This window comes from Bos grunniens, chromosome 14 (assembly GCF_055505025.1).
Source record: "Bos grunniens cultivar Pamir isolate PY7600 chromosome 14, Bosgru_T2T1.0, whole genome shotgun sequence".
Lineage (NCBI taxonomy): Eukaryota > Metazoa > Chordata > Mammalia > Artiodactyla > Bovidae > Bos > Bos grunniens.
In genome coordinates this window covers 23,717,931-23,730,386 of record NC_141178.1, presented here as the reverse complement: position 1 = coordinate 23,730,386, position 12,456 = coordinate 23,717,931, and the positions used below count along the sequence as shown (strand labels likewise).

At 37.4% G+C, this 12,456-nt stretch overlaps 1 long non-coding RNA gene across 11 annotated transcripts in view; it reads right to left on the bottom strand.

Moving 5' to 3' along the window:
- Nucleotides 1–12,456, bottom strand: part of LOC147359192 (uncharacterized) — a 313,939-nt gene that overhangs the window by 190,429 nt on the left and 111,054 nt on the right. For 4 of the 11 annotated variants that reach the window (XR_015140601.1, XR_015140597.1, XR_015140596.1 and 1 more), the window contains 2 exons: nt 6,998–7,152; nt 691–984 (listed from right to left, as the gene is read on the bottom strand). The exons of 6 other annotated variants lie outside the window; for them this stretch is intronic. This is a non-coding gene — a long non-coding RNA (uncharacterized LOC147359192). Of the gene's footprint in view, nt 1–690; nt 985–6,997; nt 7,161–12,456 lie in introns of those variants that run through there. One more of the 11 variants, XR_015140606.1, reaches the window with a different exon arrangement.

Genomic DNA, 12,456 nt, shown 5'->3' with positions numbered 1-12,456 from the left:
GCTTTGAAAGAATGTGTGTATACTAAGCAGCCTGGAGGATGACAGGTTTGATTAAAAGAATTTTTTTACTTCGACTGTGAACAGCCAAACAGGATAAAATCATTAAAAACACAAAGACAAAAAGCAAAAATTAGGTAATTATCTGGTAAGACTAAGTTGTGGAAAACAAATTTAAAAAACTGAATCCTGAAATGCTAACTTTTCTTCTTGGCAGGAGGAGAAGGGGATGACAGAGGATGAGATAGTTGGATGATGTCACCAACTCTATGGACATGGGTCTGAGTAAGCTCCGGGAGTTGGTGATGGACAGGGAAGCCTGGTGTGTTGCAGTTCATGGGGTCACAGAGAGTCGGACTTGACTGAGTGACTGAACTGAACTGAACTGATTAATTGTTTTGCTAAGATATACTGCTCTTTTCTCTAACAGTGTGTATCATGTAATTAACATAATCATGCTGAATAATCTGTCAGTTATTTCATTCACAGAAGACATTTTGTTTTAACCAAGTATTCTTAACTGTTTTACCAATTGGTTTTAGGAGTTACAAGGACCTCCTGAATTTATGAATACAACAGAATTTTACTTTCATTCCCTTACTGACTTTAGGGTAAGAGTTCATTGTTTTTCATTAGTTTCTCATAGAATTATCTAATCCCAAAGTATTAGGCATCAAATTTTAATGGACCAAAATTTATTATATAAATTATTTAAATCTAAGCCCTCAAGAGCTAAATTTACATTTGTCTTTTATTTCATCTACAAATTTAGCAATATTTAAAATTAATATAATGAACATATTGTACTATCAGGAAACAAAATAAGAAGAATAAAAGTTGAATTTGGTCCTTTCCTTGGGCTGACTTTGGTAGAGAAATTCTGAGGAACAGTAAATATTCACTTTGGTGGTAGAGTGATCATCAAGTTCCCAGTACCTCCTTTTGTGACTTTTTCCAAAAGGAAGATACAGCTGCAGGTGCCACATACTAAGAAAAGGAAGGAAAATAGCCATGAATCTGTTAAAAGCAATAAGAAGGGTAGTAGATGGTATTATGCTAAATGAAATAATTTCAACAGAAAAAGATAAATAACATATGATATCACTTATGTGTGAAATCTAAAAACACTACAAAATAGTGAATATAGCTAAAAAGTTAGCAGACCCATAGAGAGAGATAACAAACTAGTGGCTACCAGTAGGAGGTGGGGAGGGGCAAAATAGTGGTTGGGGAGTGGGAGGGACAAACTATTGCGTGTAAGAGAGACCCAAGAATTTATTGCATAACACAGGGAAGATAGTTAATATTTTAAAATAACTGTAATTGGAAAGTAACCTTCAAAAATCATTTTTTTAAAAATATACTTTTTGAAAAAGAAGATTGTTAGAGACTGGAAGATGGAAACCAAAAAAAAAAAAAAAGTGCAATGAATTCCAAGCCATCCATTTCCCCTCTTTTGACTTGCTGTTTTTATACTTTTTTGTTGGTTACAGCTGTGTTCTCAATAGATGAGCAATTACACAGTGTTCATTTTAATTTAACCTGTGAATAATGGTGATTAAGAGATCTATAACCCAAGAATGCTAATTAAGCACCCTTTGTATGAGTTCTAAGAGTGGGAGATTTGGGTGTCTATCCATTAGCCATGTTTGTGAGCCCATGGCGTCATCCAGCAACGATGAGATTTCACTGGGTTTTACTGCCTCGTATCAATTTTATACCCTGTCCTTGTCCATGTAAGGCTTTTCAGAAACATCAATGGAGTTGGACTAAAATATCTTAACTACTGCCTTCTTGCTCTTTTGAGGTAAACAGGCTATCTGCATGACAAGTAAGACTGCCTGCAATACCATGTCACAGCTCATTTATTTAAAGATTTATCATTCATCATTGTCAGAGACCCTGAGGACCGAAGAACATCATTGTCTATGTCTCATGATCATTGTGAGCTCTTTCAAGTGTTTAGAAGACTAGTCACAATGAAACTTAAGACATGAGTAGGAAATAATTTTAACTTTTCTGAAATGGATTCTTTTCATTTAAAGAAGAGATTTCCATATATAGCTGAGCTACAAAGATCACAAATTTTGCATATGTTTAGAGGTTTCTGATGCTTTATAATTTTATTTGTTATGTCTTCCTCCCATACGCAGCAACTTATGCAGAACTTACACAAGGAGTAAGTAATCAACATTTATTATTGACTTGGTATGTACGACAGAAAGCAAAGAACTAAAGAGCCTCTTGATGAAAGTGAAAGAGAGTGAAAAAGTTGACTTAAAACTCAACATTCAGAAAACTAAGATCATGGCATCTGGTCCCACCACTTCATGGCAAATAGATGGGGAAACAATGGAAACACTGACAGACTTTATTTCTGGGGGCTCCAAAATCACTGCAGATGGTGACTGCAGCCATGAAATAAAAGATTCTTATTCCTTGGAAGAAAAGTTATGACTAGCCTAATCAGTATGTTAAAAAGCAGAGACATTACTTTGCCAACAAAGGTCTGTCTAGTCAAAGCTATGGTTTTTCCAGTAGTCATATATGGATGTGAGAGTTGGACGATAAAGAAAGCTGAGTGCTGAAGAATTGATGCTTTTAAACTGTGGTGTGGGAGAAGACTTGAGAGTCCGTTGGACTTCAAGGACATCAAACCAGTCCATCCTAAAGGAAATCAGTCCTGAATATTCACTGGAAGGACTGATGCTGAAGCTGAAACTCCAATACTTTGGCCACCTGATGCAAAAAACTAACTCATTTGAAAAGTCCCGATTCTGGGAAGGATTGAAGGCAGGAGGAGAAGCAGATGACAGAGGATGAGATGGTTGGATGGCATCACCGACTCAATGGACATGAGTTTGAGTAAACTCCAGGAGTTGGTGATGGACAGGGAGGCCTGGTGTGCTGCAGTGCATGGGGTCACAAAGAGTCGAACATGACTGAGTGACTGAACTGATGTATGTATGTACATTTGTGTAGGTATTTTATAAAGTTTATTTCCTTGTGGTGAGAACTTTAAAGATCTACTCTTAACAATTTCCAAATGTACAATACTGTGATAGGAAATTTAGGTATTTAATTTGATAAAATACCCATTTGCAAAGACTTCAAGGATATGACTCCCAAATCACCAATTAATGTTGAATCACTTGTTAATGTTTTTCATAAACAGGCCAATGAAGGTAGGCAAACTAAATTCATTCTTTAAATTTTTGTTTATATTATTGGATATTTATCTTTTTCTTTCAAATTTTCTTTTTGAAATCTGGTCTTGGCAATGTATTTTAAATGTCCAGGAGCTTTTTCTATTTTCATTGCCCTTTTTTCTTGGTTATCTAGTTCTTTAGGGTGGAGAATCTTTTTGAATATCCCTGAGAGTAAAAATTTTGTTTCTTAAGGCTAGATATTTCTTCCTCGTTAAGAAATATATATATATTTATATAAATATATTTATAAATATAAAATATTTTACTATATATTATAAATGTATATATAAACACACAAATACAAAATTATTTATTAAGATAATAAATTAAAATACAATAAATTTGTTAAATTTATATTAAATTTAAATATATTTATGTATACATATATATATTCACTTCTATTTCTTTTTTATTCTGAAAGCTTTCTTGGACTATTTGATGAGGCCTGGTAATTTATTTATCTTCCCTGATTAGGATACTGACTGAGATCTTTGCATATATGAGCAGTTTATCACCTCTCATTCAACTTTGCTTTAGGGTTAGTAGGCAAAATCCAGTACTCTTGCCTGGAAAATCCCATGGGCGGAGGAGCCTGGTGGCCTCCAGTTCATGGGGTCGCCAAGAGTCGGACACGACTGAGCGAATTCACTTTCACTTTTCACTTTCATGCATTGGAGAAGGAAATGGCAACCTACTCCAGTGTTCTTGCCTGGAGAATCCCAGGGACGGGGGAGCCTGGTGGGCTGCCGTCTATGGGGTCGCACAGAGTCGGACACAACTGAAGCGACTTAGCAGCAGCAGCAGGCAAAATCCAACCATTATGGGGTAAAGCCTCACAAACACCAGAAAGTTTGAGTGGAGCTGACTCTGAGATATTGGGAGCCAAATAGATTCCTTCATTCTCCCCAGTTTTTCTAATTTACTAACAACAGCAACAAAAATACTACTGATATTTTGCCTTGGAGAGGGGAGATAGTCTACACCCTCTGTGATCTGCATGATAAGAGAATTATCTGAAATCTGTAAAAGGCAGAAGAGACTGTTCAGTTTTCTTTTAGTGGACTCCTGGGATTTATATTTTATTAATGTTGTCTGTGCTGTCTTACAATTCTTGGGAGTGGAGGTTAATCTTTAGATTTTTGTTTAGTAGAGATACAAATAATTTCTGTCCAGTAGAAAAGATGATCCTAGAGATAGAGACGATAGCTTGTGTTCCAGATGGACATTAACCAGCTGTGTATCTAACCTAGCATGCCTACCCTACCATAATCTCTATTAAATTGCTTCCCTATAACTTTATTAACTCCCTCATTAGTTGAATTTAATCTTTGACATGTGTTCATTTTGTAATTATATGAGAGTCACGTTCTTATCTTTCAGAATATTATATTGAATAGCTGATAAAACCTAATCAGGTGACCAGGAACAAGTCCATGGTCTGATAAAATAAGATTTATTGATTTGCAGCCAGGGAGTACACGCCAGAGGAATTCTGCTGGCCCAGAGGGAGGAGGGAAGTGTGTTTTATAAGCTTTGGCTTTTCACTGAAGGACTCCAAGGAGGTGGCTCAGTGGAAAAGAATCCGCCTGCCAGTGTAGGAGACTCAGCAGATGTGGGTTCAATCCCTGGGTCAAGAAGATCCCCTGGAGGAGGAAATGGCAACCCACTTTATTAATCTTTCCTGGAAAATCTCATGGGTAGTGGAGTCTGGTGGGCTACAGTCCATACGATTGCAGAGTCAGGCACAACTGAGCACACACACGCCTTCAGTTCAGGACGGCTTGCTTTTTCTGAAGCAGGTTTAAAGAAATGGGATTGACTAGGCACTGGGTCTGCCTTAAAGTGAGGAAGACAGCATTTCAATATTCCCAGTAATAAATGAAAATTGCCAAATGGCTCTGGAGCATCACTGATAAGAAAGCAGTAGTCAGTTGAAGAGGAACAGGTGGTAGCATTTTACAACAGCTCTGTGATCTTGAGTGAAACACTTTTCTGTTAACTTTAAAGCTGGCTTTTTCTGTTTGTTTTCACAGCCTGAAGAATGGCAAAGTGCTCTTTTCCTTTTCACTTTGAGGTGACTTTCCCTCTTTCAGTCTTGGGTAGGTTTTTACTCTTTCCTGGCATGAGAAGGTGGGAGATGGAAGGTGAGGTAGATATTTTAACACCTTACCACCTTCACTTCTTCTCTCTTTTAAGTCCTATTTTTTTTTCTCTCTGGTTATCTATGCAACATTCTATTTCTGAGTCTAGAGAGGGGTCAGCAAACTTTTTCTGTAAAAGGCCAGAAAAAAAGTATTTCAGATTTTGAAGGCCAGATGGTCTTAGTCACAACTACTTACTTCTACCATTATAACAAGAAAACATCCAAAGAAAATTCCTATATGAACAGCTGTGTTCTAATCAAAATCTGTTTATAAGATCAGATAGTGGACTGGACCACAGTTGCACATTTAGTCCATGGACATAGTTGCTAATCCTGATCTAAAGTTTCTCTCTGTTTCTCCCAAAGTGATCAGCTCCTTTTTTTTTTTTTTTTTTTTACCGTTTTCCCCACATCTTTTATTAGCTGTGACTTCCTTTGCTGATTCATCCTTCAACGTTCTTATTTAATTTTGATGTTTCAGAAATGTACTTAAAGATATCCTAATAGTCCATCTTACTTTCACCTCACTGTTACAACTTTTAAATTTCTTTTATCATCTTTTTAGCAAGGTCTCTTATGAGATATGAGATAATTTCTTGGGCTCAACTTGTTATCTTGAACTGGAGACAGTATAAAAGTTTTTAATAAAAGTGAGTCAAAATAAAATACTTGCATTGCTCATTAAGGTAAGCATAGAATGGTTATTTTATCACTATCAGCATTTCTTAAGGTTCCAAATTTTCATATTGAATAATGCTGGCAGCAACAACATACATTTGCTCGGTACTGGTAAATGTTTAAGTGAAGCAATACTACAAAAGAGATCCAATTCTGAAAAATTAGTTTATTTGTTGTTGTTGCTCAGTCACTAAGTGGTGTCCGACTCTTTGCGACCTCATGGACTGCAGCAAGCCAAGGTCATCTGCCCTCCACTATTTCCTAGAATTTGCTCAAATTCATTGAGTGGGTGATGCTATCTAACCGTCTCATCCTCTGCTGCTCCCTTGTTCTGCCTTCAATCTTTCCCAGCATCAGAGTCTTTTCCAATGAGTCAGCTCTTTGCATCAGGTGACTGAAGTATTGGAGTTTCAGCTTCAACATCAGTGAATGAATGAATATTCAGAGTTGGTTTCCTTTAGGATTATTATGTACATAGAAAAAACTTTAAAATCAAACATTTCTGTTTGGATCTCAATCATCACCTCTTTTTCTTTAGGTTCTTCTATAAAGATACAAATATAAAAATACCAAATACAGATGTACAGGTTTTGTAAATAATGATTCACTCATTTTCTAATTTACAGAACTTTCTGAAAAGTCTAGATTGGGGAGCATGTCTGGGAATTCAGGCCAAAGTAGGGACATTCTACTATTTACCGCAAATCTACTCTTTAACTTCCATCTGTGGGAAGAAATGAGTTTTCGGAGCAGATTCCAAGTATATTCACCCAGCCAGATGCATGGATTGTTGCAAGTTTCTTCAGAAATCCAGTAACTATCAAACTATAGGTTTGCCTCCAGAAGGAGAAATGGAGGGGAAGCCTTGGCACATGGTAACAATGCAGGAAAGGGTGAAACAGTTCTTGCTTTTGAGACACAGTAATGTTGCCCACTGCTAAAAGGACCAAATGGATATTAATCCACTTACCAGTTACATGAGTTATTCTTTCAGTCATGTAGTACATACGGGGTGGAAAGAGAAACAGACTCTCTTCTCTGTTCTCCTTGTTGTGAAAAGAAATGAAGATCTCTTTGCTTGTGGGAAAGGAAAGCAGAGCTAAGAAGAAAAGGGCTCCTCCATTCCTTCAAAACTCATAAAAGAAAAATGAATTTTAATATAAATGCAACTTACATTCTACTAAACATCTTTTAATCTATAATTCTATAATGCAGATACAGTCAAACTCTTCTCTCTCTCTCTCTTTTTTTTTTTAACCTAAAAACATGTGGAAGATTTCACAAAAGAAAGGAAACTTGGGAATTATAAGTAAATAGCTAAATACCTGGGCTTACCTAAAAGAGTGAAATCAGCCATAAACTAGTTAACAATGTGCGTATCTTAAGGGTATGACTTTTCCAAGCTGATCATTTTAGAACTGGTGACTGGCAGGCTAGAATCACATATGCAGAACCTTTAAGGTATCTTCTTCAATAGCATCCTGACAGACAGTAATTAGGTTTAGACTCCAGCAGCCTGCAGCTGAGGCTGTGTCACATGGTGACGGATGCTTACGCATCACAGCATGACTCACAGAAGGTAAAAGTTAAATGAATCATCTTGGCTCCCTCTCCTTATTTTGGGGGGAAAAAATGGAATAAGCTCGCACTTCCACTTGAGAAAAAATTGAGAGTGAAGCACCCAACGTCCTATGATAAAAGCAATATTTCAAAGAGGTTTAGATCTGTGGCTGTTGCTAAAATCGAATCTGAAATTACAAGACTTCATCAAGAGCCAATCAACCAGTTAATTGTACTTTTTTCCATTGAATCAGTTCTGCATCATACAGCAACCTTATTATACACACGATATATAAATTCACCAAGTTACTATTTTAGGTATAAAAGCATGCAAAGGGTGAAATAATTGAACTCTCTTTATGTAGTCTATAATTACTAATGAGGAGTAAGAACCAAGTACACCATTCCTTTGTGCTGCCAACTAAAGAATGTCACTCTCCCTCTGGCTCTACAAGGATTATGTCAGTAGCCACTGCAGCTGCTGACCTCCAACACCCCCTGAAAGCAGTTCAGGCTGGGGATCAAAAATGAAGCACTGTGCTCTGGGAAAAACTGGCAGAGCAGGCCTTCAGATAGGTATGTTCAGAAGAAAAATTTTTGAACCCAATTTTCTGTGTTTTTTTCATACTTAGAGAAGCACTAAAATCTTTAATGAAGACAGCTACTCTTTGTGACCAACAGCAATGTTCTACTGAGGTTCATGTCTCATTGCATTCACCCCCAAACCAAAATTGCATATATGCTGACCACCCCCTGGGCTTCCCTGTTGGCTCAGCTGGTAAAGAATCCACCTGCAACTTGGGAGACCTGGGTTCGATCCCTGGGTTGGGAAAATCCCCTGGAGAAGGAAAAGGCTACCCACTCCAGTATTGTGGCTTGGAGAATTCTATGGACTGTATAGTCCATGGGGTCACAAAGAGTCAGACAGGACTGAGCGACTTTCACTTTTTTGCTTGACCACCCCCCTTATCTCTTTGGCTCACTGAGAGAAATTCAGTCCTCTGGGCTGCAGTCCTCAGTAAGTTTCCAAAGAAAACTGAAACTCACAGTTCTCACATTGCTTTTTTTTTTTTCCCCACTCAACAGTGCAAGTCATCTGCTTAATTCATTCTTGCTTAAACATTATTTATTCTTTTGTCCATGGCAACTTGACACTGAATTACTATCCAACATGCATAACCCCTCCTTTCCCCACCACCACCATCATTCTCAACTTAGATATTATCAAGAGGAAATAATAACTCAATGGATTTTTAAAAGCAGTATGTTACAAGATAATTTTAAATACAGCAAAACCATAACTCTCATACAAGTAAAAAATGAACATGGAGCAAAGTAATTAACATTAATTAATGAGGGATTGAGCAAAGGCATTAAAAATTGGTTAAAAGGAGAAGCCAAAGAGAAGAAACATACATAGGCAATAAAGCAATGATGAATTGGTGTGTTAATAGATGTAAAACTGGCTCCTTTTTCAGGAGTTGGGGGATCTGTATACCTTCACTGGAAAAAAATACACTTGCATATCTATGGTCAGGAATACTTTGCATCAATATCAGTTTTTTAAACTTACAGAGCCAGATCAGATCAGTCGCTCAGTCGTGTCCGACTCTTTGAGACCCCATGAATCGCAGCACGCCAGGCCTCCCTGTCCATCACCAACTCCAGGAGTTCACTCAGACTCACGCCCATCGAGTCAGTGATGCCATCCAGCCATCTCATACTCTGTCGTCCCCTTTTCCTCCTACCGACAATCCCTCCCAGCATCAGAGTCCTTTCCAATGAGTCAACTCTTCGCATGAGGTGGCCAAAGTACTGGACTTTCAGCTTTAGCATCATTCCCTCCAAAGAAATCCCAGGGCTGATCTCCTTCAGAATGGACTGGCTGGATCTTCTTGCAGTCCAAGGGACCCTCAAGAGTCTTCTCCAACACCACAGTTCAAAAGCATCAATTCTTCGGTGCTCAGCCTTCTTCACAGTCCAACTCTCACATCCATACATGACCACAGGAAAAACCATAGCCTTGACTAGACGGACCTTTGTTGGCAAAGTAATGTCTCTGCTTTTGAATATGTTATCTAGGTTGCTCATAACTTTCCTTCCAAGGAGTAAGTGTCTTTTAATTTCATGGCTGCAGTCACCATCTACAGTGATTTTGGAGCCCAGAAAAATAAAGTCTGACACTGTTTCCACTGTTTCCCCATCTATTTCCCATGAAGTGATGGGACCAGATGCCATGATCTTCGTTTTCTGAATGTTGAGCTTTAAGCCAACTTTTTCACTCTTCACTTTCACCTTCATCAAGAGGCTTTTGAGTTCCTCCTCACTTTCTGCCATAAGGGTGGTGTCATCTGCATATCTGAGGTTATTGATATTTCTCCCTGCAATCTTGATTCCAGCTTGTGTTTCTTCCAGTCCAGCGTTTCTCATGATGTACAGAGCCATAAAATAGCTTAAAAAAATGAAGTGCACAAAATACTCTAGATTTAGATATGGTAGAAAGCTGTGCTACACCATGGTTAGCATTCCATAAAATATGAAATCTTGCTTTTGTTTCTTTTTATTTCCTGATAGGAACAAGTGTAAATTTAGATTACAGTTTAATAAAACCACTAAACAGAAAAATATGTACATGTTTGATAGGATCATACACATTTAACTCATTCTATTGTGTGCATATGGAAGATGAACCCAAAGATAGCCAGATAACTTGCTTTGTAACTATTGATGAAGCAGAAGTCTTCTACTATTCATTGATTTCTTTATTATTATTTCTTATACATTAAATCATCCAGATCTGACCTGTTGATTCTCCTTTTGTACATTCCTTACACCTCACCATTATTTTTCATCTTTACTTTAGCCCACCATTATTAGCCCAGCCATTCAGTCAGTAAATCATTCAGCAGTTGGGTTATGATACCACTGAGTCTCACTTCTTTGAACATCTGTTTACTGATGGACACACTACTGTTGGTGGAAATAACATTTTCATAGGACTCTCCAATAAAAAATATTTTAAGACTTTTTAGCCTTACATTCAAGGGCAATTGGTTGATGGAAAAGCAACTACAACATGAATGAGCCAACTAAAACCCTTTTTTAAAAGACAAGCTAGTAGATAGTTAAACAAAGAGAAAAATCAAACCTAGTTTATGGTAAGTAAAATTCAGATAGGTCAACAAGTACATAAAATGGAAACCTTTTCCAAAAGAGTTTTAGAGGCTACTAGATCCAACTTTTAAAATTTCTTCCATAAGGGATAGAAATGACTTTTAAAAGCGATTTCCATGTTCACCGAAAGTTCAAAATCCATAGTCTTTGTCTTTACTGTGACCGTATGCTGCAGCTTCAGAGTGATTTAGACAACCTTAGTTGAAGTTTGGCTCATTATGTCTCAGTTGTGTCACTTTGGTCAAAGTATTCAGCTACTCTCAGCTACATTTCTTGTTTTGTAAAATGGAGATACAAAGGATAACAACCCTACTTACTCTCCAGGGTTATTGTAAGAAGGCCTGGAGGTTGAAAATACTGAAATAATTACTAACTGATAAAATATTGTTCAGATACGGATAGTACGAAATCTATGTGCTGTGCTTAGTCACTCAGTCATGTCTGACTCTTTGGGACCCCATGGACGGTAGCCCGCCAGGCTGCTCCGTCCATGGGATTCTTCTGGCAAGACTACTAGAGTGGGTTGCCACGCCCTCCTCCAGGCAATCGTCCCAACCCAGGTCTCCCACATTGCAGGTGGATTCTTTTTCATCTGAGTCACCAGGGAAGCTATAGTGCTAGCTTTTGCCTCTTCCACATAATTTATTCTTCACTGTACAAATTTTGCAATTACCAGAGATAGAAACTAATAAATTATAACATAAACTGCCTCAAGTTGAAGACTTTCTGCCATTTTCTTCCAAGAACAAATACACTGTTGCCTTTTTCCCAAGAACAAAAGTTACTTCTGTGCCTAGGTTCCCATGAAGAGTGTCAGTTGATATGCAGTTTGATGTAACTGTTTTCATCAATTTCTTACTCATAATTTTACTAAGTTACACTAGATTTTGACATTTGAATTTCATTTAAAGAATATTCAAACAGATAAAAACTTAGAAATAGCTGGAAATTTTAATATGGAATATAACAAGAGGGATTTTAAAAAATATATTAACTTAGGTCACAATTTAGAAATATAAGTATGCATTGTATCACAACAAATGACTACATAAAATGCAATGTCTTATCTTCAACTATTACAAATTTTATTTAATCTAAATGAATAAAGTATCACACAAAGTTAAAGGCAATTAATATCTTATTAAATATCCACCAAGTGTCAGGCACAGTTTTGGGTTACCCTGTCTTGGGTTAAATTCTGTGGAGGTGCTTTACTGAGTCAATAAAAATTATTGTGAATGAATACATTATTAACTGGGTTTATGTGGAGGTCTCACAAAGCATATGTTTAAACAAGAATTTAAGTGCTAGTAGTTTATTTTGGAAATGACTCCAGGAAGTACTCTAAACAAGTATGGAAGTGAAACCAGGCAGGGAAGACAGGCATTAGAGAGTGCTTTATTGAGCAGTTTTCCTCTGTGGGCAGTATAGGAAAAAGCCGATTTATAATCCTGTTGTAATGAGACTCTAGGAAACATGCCTTGGAGTTTTTCCTATAAGAGCTAAGAGAAAGCTGGAATATTCATTCATCAACTTCCATTCCTAAAGGGAATCCAAGAAATATTCATTGGAAGGACTGATGCCGAAGCTCCATTACTCTGGCCACTTGATGTGAAGAGCCGACTCATTGGAAAAGACTCTGATGCTGGGAAAAATTGAGGGCAGGAGGAGAAGGGGACAATAGAGGATGAGATG